The sequence below is a fragment of the Pelodiscus sinensis genome, chromosome 3 (genome assembly GCF_049634645.1).
Source record: "Pelodiscus sinensis isolate JC-2024 chromosome 3, ASM4963464v1, whole genome shotgun sequence".
Classification (NCBI taxonomy): Eukaryota; Metazoa; Chordata; order Testudines; family Trionychidae; genus Pelodiscus; species Pelodiscus sinensis.
In genome coordinates this window covers 47423791-47443576 of record NC_134713.1, presented here as the reverse complement: position 1 = coordinate 47443576, position 19786 = coordinate 47423791, and positions in this window count along the sequence as shown.

Here is a 19786-nt window from a genome sequence, read left to right as displayed (position 1 = left end):
ACTGTACTTTACAAGAATTTATTCTTCCCAGACCCCTAATTTGTATAACACAGTTCCCATTCTCCCAGAAAATCACATGGTTGAGCTGTTGTTCTATAACTGCCTCTGCATCAGGATTAATTGGTTTTGAGTGGAATGGCCATAGGGTCATTGGATTTTCATAATACTCAGAGTAAACCATTATGACCAGGTTTAAGCAGTATTTAAGTAGAGTATGTAATAGAAGTTTCCTTATTTGTATCGTAGTAACCTTTCTTGTTAAATTTACTATGTAGATATATTGTCTGATATAATTAATACTTGTATTGGGGACTTGAGATAGCCATACTCTAAATTACTGCAACAACAGCTACAACTAATGCAACAACAGCTACAATTGTAATTAGCCTTCACATAACATCTTATGTAAACATGACCACACTTACTAATAATGAACTTCAATTAGAGTCTATGGGACTGGATCCTTTGATCTCATTTGGTTCAGAATCTTAATGTGTATTTTGGAACTGAATATAGCGGCGAGAACAAAAATACCTGATTACTCTGACATAGATACTGAAAAACTGACTTTACAACATATCTGTAAAGTTGTAGACATAAATTACCTTCTGCCTTTTGGAAATCAGTTTATTACTCTTCAGCTGCAGGAGTGCAAAGCTGTTTAAAAATGGCTTACATGACCAATTGAAGATTTTATTTGCATGTGTCAGTCTTCTGATTGGCTATTTCTGATGTAGCCTATCCTACACAAGCACTTCAGAGCAATACTGGTGTACCGCTTTAATTCCCAGCAGCTGGGATATTGCAGCCACGTTCAAATTATACCAGCCTCGATATGATAGTGATGGAACTGGTCCCCAGACAGCCCGAGATTTGGAATGTTCATAAAAGTGATGTAAAGACATCTAGCTTCACTCTTTGGGGTTTTAAATCAAGACAAGTGAGAAGAACAGAATGAGGACAATAGACTTCAAAAAGCAGATTTTATCAGACCCTGAGAACTGCCAGGTAAAGACACATGGAAAGAAAATCTAAGCTAATGGAGTTCAGGACAATTGCAGTTTCTCAAGGAGATAGTATTTTGGGTCAACAAAGTAATGCAATTGCAAAAAAAAGTCACATTCTGTGATTTATGATCAGGTTTGTGATATGTTAGATATTGAAGTAACTGTCCCACTCTAGTTAACATTGGCAAGGCCTCAGCTAGAATACCATGTTCAATTCTGGGTGCCAGCTTTTAGGAAAGATATGGCTAACGTGTGGGGAGTCCAGAGCTATAAAAATGATAAAAACGTTTAGAAAATCTAACCTATGAGGAAAGGTTTAAAAATTTTGGCAAGTTGAGTCTTGAGAAAACAGGACTGAGTGGGAAGTAGATAAGTCTTCGACTACAGTAACACCTATTACATGGAGGATGGTAATCTATAGTTTTCCATGTACACTTAAGGTAGGACAAAAAATAGTGGGCTTAATCTGGAGCAGGAGAGATTTAGGTTAGATTTAGGTTAGATTTTAGGAAAATCTTTCTAACTAGCCAATTAGCCCATCATAGCACGGGATTTTCAGGTCTTTCCCCCCCGTTGGTCTTCTCTCCTGAGCCTTCGGTCTCTCGCTCCGTGTCTCTCTCTCCTCCTTGGGCATCCCCGTCTCTCTCTCAGCTCTCCTCCACCTTCTGCCTCTCTCTCCACTCTTTCTTTCTCTTCTCCCCCTCCTGCCTCTCACTCTCCCTTTCTCTTCTCTTCCTCCTCCTGCCTCTCAGTCTCTCTCCGTTCCATCTCTCTCTTTCTCTTCTCCCCCTCCTGCCTCTCACTCTCTCTCCGCTTTCCTCTGTCTCTGTCGGGGATGCATGAGCGGGGAAGGCAGAACCCTGGGATCTGCACGTGCCTGGGTGAGTCTGGCTCCCCACTAGCCGATTCCCTCTCCCTGCCCCCTGCCAGCCAGTTCCTCCTCCTGATTTCCCACGGCCAGCCTTACTGAGCCCAATTCCTGCCCCCGACCAGCTTTGCTTCCTGCCGGCCACCCCTCCCCCATTCTCCCCTGGCCAGCTATGTTGTATCTGACACCCCCTCCAGTTCTGTTCCCCCCCCCCCAGCCAGCCCCACTCCCCTCTAGGCCGGTCCTTCCTCCCTCCTGCCCCCAATCAAGGGTGTCCGTTTTTTTTTACACCCTACCCCAGTGATGTACACAGCCAGGGGGCAGGGCCATGTACATCACAACCCCACTCCCCCTTTCCCTCCCACCATGGAGCTTAGCTGAGTTCTGCGCCGCTCAGCCAGGCCACTGCAGGGGAGCAATCAGCACAAGCGGCTGTTTGGGCTCCTTTGTGGCGGCCTGGCCGAGCGGCGCAGAACTCAGCTGAGCGCCATGACGGGAGGCAAAGGGGGGCAGGGCAGAGATGTACACGGACAGGCGCTGCCCCCTGGCCGTGTACGTCACCACCCCGCCCTCCTTCCCCTCCTCCCGTGGCGCTCGGCTGAGTTCTGCGCTGCTCAGCCAGGCTGCCGCGGGGGAGCAAGCGGCTGTTTGGGGTGCTGCCTGGGGACTGCGGACCCCAAACGGCCTCTTGCCTCTGCTTGCTCCCTCGCTGCGGCCCGGCTGAGTGGCACAGAACTCAGCCGAGTGCCATGGTGGGAGGCAAGAGCGCCCCCAGAGGCAAGACTGTAATGCTACAGCGTTACAGACTCAGAGACATTGGGCTACTATATATATGATTAAAAGAGTAGTTAAGTCTGAATGTAGGCATAGAATCATAGGACTGGAAGGGACCTCGAGAGGTCATCGAGTCCAGCCCCCAGCCCTCAAGGCAGGACCAAGCTCCGTCTACACCATCCCTGACAGATGTCTATCCAACCTGTTCTTAAATAACTCCAGAGAGGGAGATTCCACCACCTCCCTTGGCAATTTATTCCAATATTTGACCACCCTGACAGTTAGGAATTTTTTCCTAATGTACAATCTAAACCTCCCTTGCTGCACTTTAAGCCCATTACTCCTTGTCCTGTCCTCAGAAACCAAGAGGAACAAATTTTCTCCTTCCTCCTTGTGACACACTTTTAGATATTTGAAAACCGCTATCATGTCCCCCCTTAATCTTCTTTTTTCCAAACTAAACAAGCCCAGTTCATGAAGCCTGGCTTCATAGGTCATGTTCTCTAGACCTTTAATCATTCTTGTCGCTCTTCTCTGTACCCTTTCCAATTTCTCCACATCTTTCTTGAAATGTGGCGCCCAGAACTGGACACAGTACTCCAGCTGAGGCCTAACTAGTGCAGAATAGAGCAGCAGAATGACTTCACGAGTTTTGCTTACAACACACCTGTTGATACAACCTAGAATCATATTTGCTTTTTTTGCAACAGCATCACACTGTTGATTCATATTCAACTTATGGTCCACTATGACCCCTAGATCCCTTTCCGCCATGCTCCTTCCTAGACAGTCGCTTCCCATCTTGTATGTATGGAACTGATTGTTCCTTCCTAAGTGGAGCACTTTGCATTTCTCTTTATTAAACTTCATCCTGTTTACCTCTGACCATTTCTCTAACTTGCTAAGGTCATTTTGAATTATGTCCCTATCCTCCAAAGAAGTTGCAATCCCACCCAGTTTGGTATCATCTGCAAATTTAATAAGCGTACTCTCTATCCCAATATCTACATCATTGATGAAGATATTGAACAGCACGGGTCCCAAAACAGACCCTTGCGGAACTCCACTTGTTATCCCTTTCCAGCAGGATTTAGCACCATTAACAACAACTCTCTGACTATGGGTATCCAGCCAATTATGCACCCACCTTATCGTGGCCCTATCTAAGTTATATTTGCCTAGTTTATCAATAAGAATATCATGCGAGACTGTATCAAATGCCTTACTAAAGTCTAGGTATATGACATCCACCGCTTCTCCCTTATCCACAAGGCTCGTTATCCTATCAAAGAAAGCTATCAGATTAGTTTGGCATGACTTGTTCTTCACAAACCCATGCTGGCTATTCCCTATCACTTTATTACCTTCCAAGTGTTTGCATATGATTTCCTTAATTGCATATGATTTCCTTAATCCAAGGGACATTTTAGAAGCCCTATAACAGGAAGTTTTTAAGTACAAGTTAGACAAACATCTATCAAGAATAGGCTAAGTTTACTTGATTCTCCCTCACTGCAGACACTGGACTTGCTAACCTTTCAGAGACGTGACGTATCCATAGCCTATATTAAAGCAACAAAAGCTGTAACCTTCACAGCATTTCTGATTCTAGCCCTCAGTGCCTTAATACTTTCTTGTTTGGTTCTACAATGAAGTCACGCATTCATGGAATCTTATTCTCTTAATTTAGATATGACCATAAAATCACAAAACCAACTTGACTAAATTCTTCCCTTGTATGCATGTGCACATCTGTCTTTGTTTCAAGTGGAAATTGTTCACTGCAGGGTTGAAAGGAGAAATCAGTTATGTGATTCAAAATCTGTTGAAACACAAAGGATTTGTGGAAAAAGTCTTTTATTCCAATGTATCTGACAGCCTTTGTGCCTGTGAAAGTATCTATTTAACTTCAAAATCACAAAAGACAAAAAGACAAATAAAAAAGTGGTGTTCTTAGACGTTCTTACCACATAGCTATATGTGATACATTTTTAGATTGAAATACCTTTAACACAAGTGGCAACTATAAAATTTCCAATTTCTCCTAAGAGGGAAACTGTATTTGGGAAAAATTACACAGTAATTACATAAACTCTCTGTTAGTTAAAATGGAGTGCCCCCTTTGCCCAGTGCAGAGTTAACACAACTTGTTACAGATTCATTGAAATTCCTTCCTGAGTCAAATTATCACAATCCACACCCTTGAGAAGGGCAAAACAAATAATAAGTCTATAGCCCCAAGCCTCCTGATTGGAGTAAATAATAACAGTTTGGGGACTCTGATCCCCTGGATGGGGCAGAACAAAAAGTGTTTTATATCGAGAGTCCCTTGAAGCCACACTTAGTGACAAGATGGGGGCACTGAGGAGCAAATCCTGAGCCCACTCTAGTCTCTGACCCAGGACACTACAGGTATGTCTACACTGAGGCGCTATTTTGGGATACTACTGGTATCCCAGAGTAGCTATTGCTTGTCTTTGAAATAAGCCTGTTATTTTGAAATATAAGGGGCTCACTATTCTGATGTCCCTGCACACTTTGTTCCATGAGGATTAAGGGGGCTGTGTCTAGACTGCATCCCTTTTCCGTAAAAGGGATGCAAATTAGACACATCACAATTGCAAATGAAGCAGGGATTTAAATACTCCCCGCTTCATTTGCATAAACATGGCTGCCGCTTTTTTCTGGCTAGGAGCTTTGCCTCTTAAAATAAAGAATAAGAGATCTTTCAGAAAAGGCTTTATTTTCCGAAAGATCCCCGTCTAGACTGGCGCTTTTTTCCGGCAAAGCTCTGAGCTGGAAAAAAACAACAGCCATGTTTATGCAAATGAAGTGGGGGGGGATTTAAATCCCCGCTTCATTTGCAATTGAGATGTGTCTAATTTGCATCCCTTTTACGGAAAAGGGATGAAGTCTAGACACAGCCTGGATGTTTTGGAATAGTGGTTTATTTCAAAATTGGGTGTTGTGTAGACAATGCCAAATTACGAACTAAGCTATTTCAAAATTAACTCAAAATAATTCACTCAATTTGTGTAACTTAAATTGCATAGGTTATTTCGAGTGAAGGGTGCAGTGTATATGTACCCCATAGAGCCAGTAAGCTCCGTGTTAAGGGTTTGAGCCTTGGCTCCTAGAACATACCTTGAGTCACTTACCACCTTAAAAACTCTGTCATCTCTTTGGCTGGCAATAGCTCAGTCAGTGTCTGTGATCAGCTGCTCCTTTGCAGCATAGTCAGGGTTCACAGCCTGGAGGGTCATTCCTTTCTAGAACCCTGTAACCTACATTCCCAGTGGCTCAATGAGGGGTTAACACACCCCATCACACACACTCCCCATCAAAATAGGACCCAACGATGCTCCCCCTCCTGTAAAAGAAGTGAGCATTTGCATAGACTTGGCTTGGGTATTGAAATACCTTGAATTCATAGAGCTGGAAGGAAAGGTACCATCTCATAATTCTGGTGTTAGTATCCTTCATGCAATGGATCCATCAAAGGGGCACATGATCCATGAAGCATCAGAAAATAATGTAGGGATTCAATGCCCATTTCCCTGCAAGAGTGGCCAAACTGCTATTATTTGCCCCAATATAGCAGGTTTGTGCCTCTTTTCTACTGTTGAGTATCAACTTTCCCAGAGAAATAACTTCCTACACAGGTAGGCTACGTCTACACTGGCCCCTTTTCCGGAAGGGGCATGTAAATTTCACTAGTCGTCATAGGGAAATCCGCGGGGGATTTAAATATCCCCCGCGGCATTTAAATAAAAATGTCCGCCGCTTTTTTCCGGCTTTTAAAAAAGCCGGAAAAGAGCGTCTAGACTGGCCCCGATCCTCTGGAAAAAGCGCCCTTTTCCGGAGGGTCTTATTCCGGAGGGTCTTATTCCTACTTCAAAGTAGGAATAAGAGCCTCCGGAAAAGGGCGCTTTTTCCGGAGGATCGGGGCCAGTCTAGACGCTCTTTTCCGGCTTTTTTAAAAGCCGGAAAAAAGCGGCGGACATTTTTATTTAAATGCCGCGGGGGATATTTAAATCCCCCGCGGATTTCCCTACGACGACTAGTGAAATTTACATGCCCCTTCCGGAAAAGGGGCCAGTGTAGACGTAGCCCTAGACTATTCGATGTTGTTCCCTATCCTGAACCAGGGATAGCACTTAGTATCTGCGTTCCATCTCTGAGATATCAGCCTGGAGCATAATTTACTTCAAAATGTCTAGGTGTAATAATGCTGTTTTTTGACTCAACCAGTCCTTCAGGGTTTGGAAAGTGTGTTTGAAGTCCATGGACAACTTGACTCTGTTTGCAATCCATGGACAACTTCACCCTCTTGGGCTGTGTGTTTTTCATCAGGTCTGTAGGGGGCACTACGAAGGGTGATGACCTCAAACATTGGGGCTACATCTACACTGGCCCCAAATTCCGGAAAAGGGATGCAAACCAGGTAAGTCAGCATAGTGAAATCCGCGGGGGATTTAAATATCCCCCGCGGATTTAAATAAATATGTCCACCGCTTTTTTTCCTTCAGGTAGGAATAAGAGATCCTCCGGAAAAGGGCTTTATTCCAGAGGATCACGCCAGTCTAGACGCTTTTTTCCGGCTTTTCCCCAAGCCGGAAAAAAAGTGGCGGACATGTTTATTTAAATCCGCGGGGGAGATTTAAATCCCCCGCGGATTTCCCTATGCTGACTTACCTGCTTTGCATCCCTTTTCCGGAATTTGGGGCCAGTGTAGACGTAGCCAGAGTGAATATCTATAATAACCAGCCAGGTAGTCAGAGTCCATAGCATCAGCAGTCTGGAGGATTGACACTTCCTCTGCAGAAGCCAGCAGCACATTTCCTTCCCCTTCCCCAAACAGCCCTGACTAAGGTGAGCCACCTCCTTTAATCTGTCCATTCCACCTGGAGCATATGCAGCAGTGGCAATGGGGCATAGTTCTGGGGCCCATAGTGCTTGCTGAACCCACATTGGCTCAGTATTGATTTGATACAGCCTATCACAATACATTAAAAATAACTTGCAAAAGTGGAAAAGGAGGAAGGACAGCTCTTTTAGTATTAGAACTGAAGTTGCAAAATGTTGTTTTAATTTCCCTATAATACTTTGTGTATCAACAACATTATGTCATCAGAAAGAGTTTATGAAGTAGAAAATCTACATTCCTAGTATTTTCATTCCCTAAAACTTTCCTCTTGCATTTAGTCTCTGCTTTGCTGCTTATGAATTGTAACAAACTTCAACCTTGGCAATTTCAAAGTAACGCATGGCATAGCCAGCGCAACTCCCACTAACTTTCTGCTTTTTCAAGGCCATCTTAATAAACTCCTCCATTAGTAGATGCACATAAATTCTTGTACTCATGAGGACCTAATTTTATTCTTCTGCTTGGAAAAATAGTGGGAGGGTAAGAAATTAATTTAGTTTTAGCCAGGAATAAATAATGTCCATATACTTAGGTCATCAGATGGGTGGTTTTATTTGACTGTCAAAACTGAAAATGGAAACATACATCATTTTAAAAAGATAAATTATTATGATGGGGTTAGACCAATGACAGAATGCTCATGTCTTAACTTTCTCACTATTTCTACATTTTTGAAACATAGTTTGGATCTCTCTGTGGTTATTTGGCTGTTTGTTTGCTTAAAAAAGATGATCACATTCATAGAAATTCCCCAGTTATTAATGTTCAGTCAACTGCATACCTAAGAAGTCATTGGAGTGAAATTGATGTACAGCTTCTGTGGCAGCAGGAACGAGGGAATGGAAGTTCTTCAGCCCCAAGTAGGAAGATGTAGCCTTCTCTCCTCATCAGGTCTGTGACCTGTAGGTGACAAATATTCTGGTGAATAGTCCTAAACAATTAAATATTTCTAAAGATATGTCTGTACTGGCATTTTTGGTGGTAGAACTTAGGTTGCTCACTGGTGTGAAAAGACATATATCTTTGCATGACATAAGTTACACTGACAGAAGCACCGGTGTGGACAGTGCTATTTCGGTGATTCACATCCCTCCCAACATTGCTAATGTTGCTAATTGAATGTGGTCTAATTATGTCAATGGGTGAGCTTTCTCATGTCAGTATAAAGCAGAATTGGTACAGAATTGGTAAGCATAGCCTTAATGTTATCTCATTCTACACAAATAGGCATTAGATGAAATTCACATGTCTCTCAGAACTGTTGATCCTGAACAAACAAAATAAAGCATCTGGAATACTGACTACATACCCAGGGTTTTGTGACATTTAAGTGAGAATTGACTCACTTGTCTTTTGGTTTCTGAGACTTTGGGGGACATTTAGGTCATATTTTCAAGTTTTTTCCCCCACAATCACGAGGGTTAGAAACTTAGGGTACGTCTAGACTACAGGCTTTTGTCGACAGAAGTTTTGTCGACAGATACTGTCGACAAAGCTTCTGTCGACAAAGAGCGTCTAGACTACATTCAGTTCTGTCGACAAAGCAAGCTGCTTTGTCGACAAAACCCTGTAGTCTTGACACAACCCTAGATGCAATAACACCTTCTGTCGACAGAGTAAGGACAGATTTTAGAAACATGTAAATTTTTAAGTGGAGTTTCTAATTTCATTGCAATTTATGGCTGGTGGCCAGTACTAAGGACAAACTCAAGGGAACCTACTCCCAGAGATCAATATGGGAGATAATGGTGAATCATACTAGCCTGGAGGCAAGAAAGGAAGACCTTAAGACTTTGCAGACTGACATAACCTTTATACCTATCCTCATTCCCTTTTGTGAGGGGAGAGGGAGAAATTTCAGGGATGATCGGAATCTTAGAGATTATGCTGATGGGGGCCATCCTTGAATATTGGTTATTTGTCATGATGCCATTAAACACCACCCTAGACTCAAGTAAGTGTCTAGTGTTTTGGAGAGAGGTTTGCTTTTAAAGGTTAACAGTGTTGCAGATCTTCACTTTGAAACCCTCTATCCTCTCCTGTCTGTCCTAATCAGTGGAGTATTTTGTTCTGGCACTATCTGTATCTGCAACAAATTAAGGCAACAGTTCCTATTAATGATTGACAGACATTTGCCCAAGTATATGAAGGAATAAAAAAGTCAGAAAGAACCAGTAGAAAGAAGAGGGCTTTGTGGTATTTGCTGTGAACACTAGATTAGATTCTAAACACATTTAGAAGAAATGAACAATGATCTTTTGCTTCATTTCAGTTCTGAAATATCAAATCTTATATTAGCAGGACATGTAAGTTAAAATTCTCAAACTTTTAAAATTAAATAAAGCAGGTGCTTGTGATAAAACCAGATGTGCATATTTATTTCTAAAAATCATTTTTATTAAATATTAAGCAGTAGACCATATTTCAATCAGTCCTGCCGTGAAGAAATTCTTCCCTTTGTAGATAACTCTTTTATTAAAATCTCCCACAGAAATATCATTCCCATGCCAATGCAGAGATACTGAAAGAACAGTTTTTCCTTTGTGAATTACAGAGTTCTTATAAACTGAGTTGCTCACAAAAATATTTACAAAAAGGATTTGATCTAACTATGCAAATCATGTTAAACTTAGCTTATCACTGGAGCTGAATTTTGTATTTCTACTTACACTTTCTAATTATAATTTTCATATTGCAAAGAATGTTCACAGTAATGTATGGTTTGCAAAAGTTGGCTGGGGTCAGAACAGTAAAGCAGCATTTTGGTAAACTCTATTGAAGACATTGAAAATCTACATAGAAATAAATTATCAGAATGTAAACAATACCAAAGACATTTTTAAAATAAAAAATCAGATGTGTACTCTAATGTATTATATATGAGTTGTTTTTCTTTTCTGGAGAATTAGAGAGAGAGAGATAATTTTGGCCAATGTGAAAGTTCTGGATCTAATTCTCTTTTGAATGTATGGCCGGGATGAAATGCAATCTTGTTTTAATATTGGATACATAACCTATAGCTTGAATATATCCTACACTTACAAAGAGCTGAATTTATTAATATGACAATGGGTTTTTCACCCCTGTCTTTAAACTTTATATTACTAAATGTAACAATTTTGTTATTTGCTGATTTTGGCTATTACTCAATAGTACAAGTTAGAACAGGGCTACTCAATAAGCGGTCCGTTTATTTGCGGCCTGTCGTGTGGTTTGGATTTACATGGGAACCAAAACGTGGCCCACAGGTGGGATCCTTTGAACATGGCCTCCACTGAGAACATGCTCCACAATGGTGAAACATCTCCCAGGTGGGGAGCATTGAAAGATGCAAGTAGATGGGATAGCTGGAACAGATGAGTACATGGTGTCGGCGTTTCTAGCCGCCAGGGACGAGGTGCCGTGAGTGCGAGGGCATTGTGGGAGGTACTTTGTATTTATGCCTATCAGTATAAAAAAGCTATTTGCATATATCTGGATATATTTGCATATATATTTGCATGTATATGCAACCACACTTAAGTTGTGGCCCTCGGCATGTGCTGTGAGTATTATTGTGGCCCCGGGGCTTCCAAAATTGAGTAGTCCTGATTTAAAGAAATCACTGTAGAAAAAAGCCAACATTTGGCAACAAATGCAACACACAACAGTCATTTTCTGTTATATCTATAAAGGAAAACTGTGTCGTGTTACATACTATAGTGGTGAAATGGAAACTATTGTCAAATGCTGTTGTTGTTGTTTTCAAGGCAATTACAGGAAATCTGTTTTGAAGCAGAATTTGTGCAGCCTTAATTTGGGCTAATTTTGTATTAGTTAAAGGAAGTTGCCTCATTATTTGCAGTATGTCTTATAATATTTTTGGAGAATATTGAAAATTGTGAACTTACTGGCTTATCTAAAACAATTTATAAGTATGTACCTGTATCTGTACAACTTTCAGTAGCATTAAGCCTTCTCAGTCTCAATTGGACTGTTCCAGGGACCAAAACAAAAACAGCTATTGCTGATTTTGAACTGTAACTGCTTAAGCCTCTGTACTTACAGTATTTTCAGTCTTTCTCCTTTCTTGCTAACTCTAGTAAAACTTGTCAAGTATTTGAGGGCACATCTACACAGCAGGGCTAAGGCTGAAATAAGTTACACAACTTGAGCTATGTCAATTGCATAGCTTAAATCAAAATAGCTTACTTGGCTTTTGGTACCATCTGCAGAGCAGGAAGTCTGAGAAACTCTTCCTCCAACTTCCCTTACTCTTCATAAAATGTGGAGTCAGAATAAGATGTCCTCCAGCTCACCATTATTTTGACATTATGTTGAAATAACTTCTTGTAGCATATATATGGACTATGTTATTGGGACTCACCAGATCTAGTGTCTAGAAGACGTCACTGTTGAAGTACCCTTTGTTGTTTGCCTCAGAGATGCAGTATGCCAAGCATACTACTAGTACCCTACTAGACTGTGTTACAGAATAAATTCAATAATTACATAATTTTATTAGCAATCTTGGGAAATTTGACTTTTATTGCAACTAGAAAGACTGTTGATTTAACATAGGCTTCTAATAATAAAGGTACACTCCATCTTGTGATTTGAAAACACTCAGAGGGCTAAAGTACTTAATTCTTATTGTTTTAAAACTGACCAGACTAATTTTGCAGTGCAATTCCCAGTGTGATTATTGGACAGAATTCATAAAAAGTTATGCTCTCTAATCATAAGTACATTGAACACTAGTACTATAGAATTTAATAGAAAATGTTTAACAAGACTTTTGTTTTGGCATTAAGTAACTTTTAAATTAAATGATTGTCTAACAACATAAGATTTTTTTGTGCACACTAATTTGTGTGGGATTTGGTTCAAGGATATCAGAGTGCTTTCATAGCTATATTATTTTTTCCCCATCTGAATAGGGTGAATTAGGACAATTGTATTTACTTATTATATATTTTCTACTTTTATTCCACATCATAATGTGGCTGAAGTGCTTTTAAAAGTGTAAAATTTAAAGGTTTATTAAAGATTCTTCCCATTCCTCCTCTAACATTAGTTACTGAAGTGTAAAAAATATAGCTGTAAAACCATGTCCATAGAATCATATTTAGGTGCCTGAATAAATGGCTTGATTTTCAGAAATGCTGAATAACATTAATTTTAATCAGAACAGTGTAGCAGATTTTGTTAGTCCCAAGAGACCAAAAGTTCATTTATTCTTAAGCATTTGGGATTTTTCATTCATTTTACAGACTATTAATCTAAGAAATGATAAATCATATAAAATATTTCCCAATCAAATTATGTAGACATTAGTGCTTTTCAGAAACCAAAGCTTACGTACCATCAAGTTTCCTTGTGAGCCTGAAACTTATATTGTGATTGCAAACATTTGCATGTGTTTACACCTGTAATTAAATAACCCATCAAAGGAGAAAGAAGCTTTGTAGAATGCAAATGAAAAACTTTAAAAGAAAAGTGCTAATTTCAAAACAAATGATCAGTGTGTGTGATGTTCAGATGTCTTAATACATTCTACTCTCTCTGGCAGCAAAGGTAATCTCACATGGGTAGTGACACTGTCATTTTATTTTCTGTAAGAAGAAGCAAAAGGAAAGGATTCCAGGAAAAATCCTTAATCTCTGGGCTGTTTCAATTCTAACAGGACAGAATAATTGAATGAGAAGATGGAGATCACCAAACTGGCAGATTACATCTCTGTGACAATTCCAAATTATAGACCATGACTCACCTGCACATATATTTTACCTGATTTAACTTCTCAATAACTCTCACTTCCTTTACATAGCTAAGAAACCTTTAGTTATTTATTATAGAATTAGCACCGAGTATTGTCTTTGATCTAGCATACCAATTGATTTGGGGTAAGTGACTAGTCTTTTGGGACTGGAAGCAACCTACGTGTTATGTGGTCTTTGGTATAAGTCTTACCACTAAAACCACTTACCACTAAAACCAGTTTGTCTTGACAGCATGATAGACTGGATAATTTAAGGGGACTGTCTGTGACTGTGTTGTAAGACTGCTAATAATGAATCACATGTGGTATTCTCTTGGTGAAATCTAATTTAAAAAACACCAGTCCTGTTTCTGACAGTCTGCCTTGAGAAAGGCACTTACAGTTGACTTGTAGACATGTACTACCTGACACTCCTTGTCTCTCTGAGAAGATGTGAGGCTGCCCCAGATTATTGTGATACCCTGGTAAGACCTAGTAGACACCCTTTCCACATGTATTGTCCACCACTCACCCACAAAGCTACCATCTCAGGAACAAATTTCAGTTTCTTCACCTCCACTTTTATTCTATGTCTACATATGTGTGCATCCCCAGGTTCATTAAAGTCATTATTCCCCTTTATTCAGAACTGAAGAGGCTACATCTGGAGTATTGCATCCAGTTCTGGGGCCCCCACTATATAAAGGATGTGGATGCACTGTAGGTGCCCCTGGTGGCCACTCCATCCATAGTAATCGCAGCTTAAATGCGAGATAGCATCCATTCAGTGTGGACACTATCTTCTGAAAAAACAGATCACTTTTTCGATGCGCTTTGGCAGTATGGATGCGCTCTTTCAGAAGAAGTTTTTTTGGAAGATCTCTTCTGGAAAAACTTCTTCCAAAAGAAGCCTGCAGTCTAGAAATAGCCTAAGGGGGAATATGATAGAGGTCTGTAAAATCATGACTGGTATGGAAAAAAGCGAATAAGGAAAAGTTATTTACTTATTCCCAAAATATAAGAACTAAGAGTCACCAAATTAAATTAATACGCAGCAAGTTTAAAACAAACAAAAGGATGTTTTTCTTCACGCAGCACACAGTCAACCTGTGGAACTCCTTGCCAGAGGATGTTGTGAAGACTAGGACTTTAACAGGGTTCAAAAAAGAGCTAGATAGATTCATGGAGGTTAGGTTCATCAACAGCTATTAGCCAGGATGGGTATGAATGGTGTCCCTAGCCTTTGTTAGTCAGGAAATGGATGACAGGAGAGGGATCACGTCGTGGTTACCTGTTGTGTTCCCTCCCTCTGGGGCATCTGGTATTGGCAACCGTCAGCAGATAGTATACTGGGCTAGATGGAGCTTTGGTCTGACCCATTATGGCTGTTCTTATGTCCAGGCTTCACAATGCAAGTGTATTTTCTTTCTTGAACTTTCATATTGACCCTGCAAAGCTGTAACCTTCCTAGTGATAAGGCACACAGAATTGTTTGTGCAACCACCAAAGTGCGCCTTTCACTCACCTCTTCTTCTACAGAGTCTCTCAATATTGGAAGACACCAGGGGTTGGAACAATAATAAACATTTGAAATGGTCACAGAGAGAATGGACAACTCTGATGTTCCTCAGAGAACCAAAGTTTTTCCTTTCCCTTCCCAGACCTTTGTGGGTCCGTGTCTAATCCTGCAATCACTTCAGTATCCTTCCCCATGGTTCCTATTTCTAAGGGGAAGCTAGGATGGCGGAGGGATGCTTTTGGGACTTTGAATAACCATTAAACTATTCTGAGACAGAGTGAGGTTCTGTCCCAGAGTGGCTGTTTTGAATGCATCATCCTCTTGTATGGCGCATCAGGAGCTTCATGTGAATGCCAGCCTCATTCTGCCTTTTTGAAATCTCCTAGTGGAGATGTATGTTCCTGCCACTCTGGGCAAAGTCATGGATGACAGTGAACTCTGACCATGCATTGCTGAGCACATGCATGTATATAAGAGGTGAGATGGCAGATCCTAGAACATGATCCATTATAACAGAATTCCAATGAATTGTTCAGAAGTGCTCAGAACATATCATGTGACATTGGTTGCCATGGTCCTTTATATGTTTGGGTAAGGTTAGGCAGAAAAAACATTCATTAAAAGAATGACCCTGGAGAACTGCTGATACTCATACTCTCATATACAATCCTTACCCCATCCACACTTCATTACAGAAGGGGAGTACAGGGCCATCCCACAATGAAGCTGTATATATATATCCATGTTTCTCATGGATGCTATATTACTTGCTATGTGCTCTCCTTCAGGAACATAATTAAAGTTTCAGAAGCACACAGTCAGAGTTATGGCGCAACAATGCACATGTAATCTTGTACAGCTGCAAGTGCAGACATAACGTTAGTTGTGTAGGGGAGCAGTAGGTTGATGGCCTACTTCCTCTTGCAGTTATTAAAGGGTGCGTCTACACTACATCATTATTTAGAGATAACTAGCGTTATTTCAAAATAACAGTGTGTCTACACAGCCATTTAATTATTTCAAACAAATTTTGAAATAACAGATGGCTTATTCTGAAATCTGTAAACCTCATTCTGTGAAGAATAACACCTATTCCAACATAGCTATTTTGAAATAAGCTGTGTGTAGATGGTCCACTGCTGCTATTTCAAAATAGCCCCTCACCAGAGCCATTCTTAGAACCAGGGCCTGTTGGGGCTCTAAATCGAGATAGCACTTCTACATTAGGAAGCCTGCCTCAGACTAATTTTGAGGCTTCCCTGCAGAATAAATGTGCTATTTCGAAATGAGCTATTTCAGAATAATTGTTCCAGAATAGCTTATTTTGAAATAAGTGTGCTGTGTAGATGTACCCTAAAAGTGGTCAGAGGGCTTGCTTCTTCCATCTATCTTTATGTGGGTATCTAAAAACATATATATTTTCATACTTCAGGGCATAAGCAATCCACTAACCAAAGGTCATTAGGAAGAACTTTCTCTTCACAGTTTATTTTAGATAAGCCTATTTTTGGTTTTCTTTCACCGAAACTAGCCACTTTCTGGGACATAATACTAGACTAAATGGAATTCCAGTCTGATCTGAGATGGTGACTTGTATGTTGTGTGTTTCTATCTAGTATCCCTGGGACATCTGGGAAGGAATGCTATTGCCCCCCAGTTATAACTATTCTGATTTTTAAAAAGGACCCACTTAATAACTGCAGTAGATAAGGCATCTTTGAAACAAAAAGAAAAGAAATAAAGGCATTAACCAGGGTAAGAAAACTTGAGTACTGCTTTTGAATGAGGAACAGATAGGTGAAGAGTCTGCTCACTTTATAGAAAGTGCTTCTTGGCTAAGATGGAGGGTCATAAGGCCTTCTTGTTAATTTTTCTTGGGAATGGCCCAATAGGTTGCCTGCAATGACTTTGGTCGAAGTTGCTGTGGAACATCAATAGCACCTAAATCACTTAACAATAAGTAAACGACTTCAGGCTACTGATAGGAATAGCATTTTGAGAGCAGTGGAGTCCTGTACATGAATAAAAGTTCTATCACAAAAGGTATATGTGCACACGTGTATCTGGGTGCATGTTTATACACATGCACAATGGATGTAAGAGCCACAGGGAATCTCATCTTTGAAACACATCTTTTTTCATTAGAAAATGAGAAATCTGTATAGGTTAGATTTCATATTTGCATTAGATTTCAGATATGAGTTAACCTGAATTCCAAAAATATATTAACATGGTGCATATTCAGCCAAGTAAAACATGCTATTTTTGGTTTTGTGAAATTTTGCAAACTGAAAAAGGAAGTTTTTACAAGAGATTGCTTTTGCTAGTTTGGAAAACTATCTATCTGAATATGTCTATGATATGATAAAGTGGGCCATAGTAAAATACTGTGAGAAGCAGAAAATCCATGATTTGCAAGCTATTGTGGAAATTCATTAGGAACTAGTTCGGTGTTGATTGTCACACAGTCCAGTTGAATTAAAAATCGAAATAAGTTACTGGAAATTTTTTTGAAGCACATCTTTTCTTAGATACATTCAACAACATCAGTTAAATCATAAGCTTCAGGCTACGTCTAGACTGTAAGCCTTTTTCAAAAGATACTTTCGAAAAAGCCTCTTTTGAAAAAAGCATCTAGACTGCAAGCAGTACTTTCGAAAAAGCAAGCCGCTTTTTCAAAAGAGAGCACCCAGGCAGTCTGGATGCTCTCTTTCGAAAAAGCCCTGTTTGCATTCAAGAACGCCTTTTTTCGAAAGAGCAGTTTCAAAAAAAGGCGTTCTTCCTCATGAAATGAGGAGTACCGCCGTCGAAAGAAAATCCGTGTTCTTTCGATTTAATTTCGAAAGAACGCGGCTGTAGTCTAGACGTAGGTGAAGTTTTTTCGAAAAAAGGCTACTTTTTTTGAAAAAAACCCTGCAGTCTAGACACAGCCTCAGAGGGGTAGCCGAGTTAGTCTGTAACTAAAAAAACTTAAAAAGCATTGAATAGTCTAGCAGCACCTTACAGACTACCAAAATATGTAGATGGTATCATGAGCTTTTGTGGGTACAACCCACTTCTTCAGATGAATGGAATATTAAAAGTCCAGATCCAAGAATAAACAAGGGAAGTGAGCGGGGGAAGAAAAGAGGGGAAATAGTGAATTTGAGTGTTCATGTTACAAGAAGCTGATAGAGAAGGTGCAAATTGTACTTAAGGTACCCATTGTTTAGTTGGTTAAGTCATTAGGATGTGGAAGGTAGTGTGCTAGCCAAGTAATGTCTTTATTTATACCTTTGTGATGGCTCCCTAACTTGTAAATGAAGTTAAGTTCCAATGCTTTCCTGTATATTTTGCTTGTGAAATTGGCCTGAAACTACACAGTGACTCATGATTACTAGTCCTTAGTCTTTATGCTCTAGTTATTTCTAGTGGTGATACATTGCAACATATGTAATTTTCTACAGCTAGACTGCATTGCACTTGTATCCTGCCAGTGTAAATGCCAATACAGTACATAAATTACCTTCACCTTATTACATATAACAGGACATACACAATTTATCTCTGTGGAATATTGTTTGTTTCAGGTGTCACGCTGGGTTTGCTGGTCAGTTTTGTGAAATAGAAGTTAATGAATGTGGTTCATCACCTTGTCTGCATGGTTCAACCTGTGAAGATCATATAAATGGATACAGTTGCAAATGTCGAAATGGTAATTACTGACAGATCATTTTCAAGCAGTACATTTTACATTCATATAAGTATTATTTTATGAAGAAGTTGTTTATATTTGTAGCCTTGTTTAAAATTTACAGTTGAAATGTTAAGCTACCTTTGAACTGATGTATGTAAAGACAAGATCATTACAAGAACCCTCCTCCTCCCATGTTAGTCCAAGTGTTGCCAAATGCACTTGGAAAAATTTGGATGAAGGTAAAGGATAGAATTAACTAGCCTAATTAACATATTTAAAAGACTTCACATTAAAATTAATTCTTCTATGAAGCCAGTTTGAAACTTTGCCTAAACCTAGATCAAGAGGGCTGTCTTTGGTATGCCCACCAAGATATCAACTATATAGGGTGGCTTTCCTCAGTTCTTAGATGGTGGAAAGGCCCAGGTAACATTTGCATGGAAGTGTAATACAACACTAATTCAGCCTTAAGAGCCATGATGACACACATTTCTGTATTTGGATGTTGTGAGGATTGTGGTGGGGAGGAGAGTTTTGGTGATGTCAGGAAAAAAGGCAACAATTTGTCCATAAAAAATGAAAGAAGGGTTTGGTCTCCCAGGCTGTGTCTTATTTACACAGAGAGAATCAAAGGACAAGCTCTGTCTACATCAAAGAATATCAGTCTGGATTTTTCAATGCATTAGGTCATGTCACAGACTAGTAGGTATGCAGCCACCCAGCAAAATAAATGTGTACTTCATAGTGGCACAGTCCACCAACATGGCGTCTTTAGCAAACGTGCCAATCCAAGATATTTGCATAGCAGAAATCTGGTCAGCTATACACATGTTCACAAAGCACTAGGCACTGATGCAAACAGCCAATGATGATATGGGTTACAAAGATCCCCTCGCCCCATGAGGACTACGGCTTGCATATTTGAACTGTGAAATATGTACATGGACTAGCATTCAAAGAAGAAAAAGATCTTATTTATCTGTACAGTAATTGATGTTCTTTGCAATCCGTATACATATTCCACAACCCACCTACCATCTCTGCTACTTCAGAGTTCTGATGTGCAGGTGGCAAAGGAACTGGATGTATCAGAATGGCTCTGATTCTTTACACCCTTGCAAAGTGAATGAGAACATAGGTCCACCTCCCTCTTATATACTGTTGAATAGAAAGTTTTATGACATGCACTGGAAATTCACTCTATCCAGACAACACATCTCAAGGAACATCAGTGCTGTAAAAGTGAGTAACCTGTTTTTTTCCCCTATAGTAAGC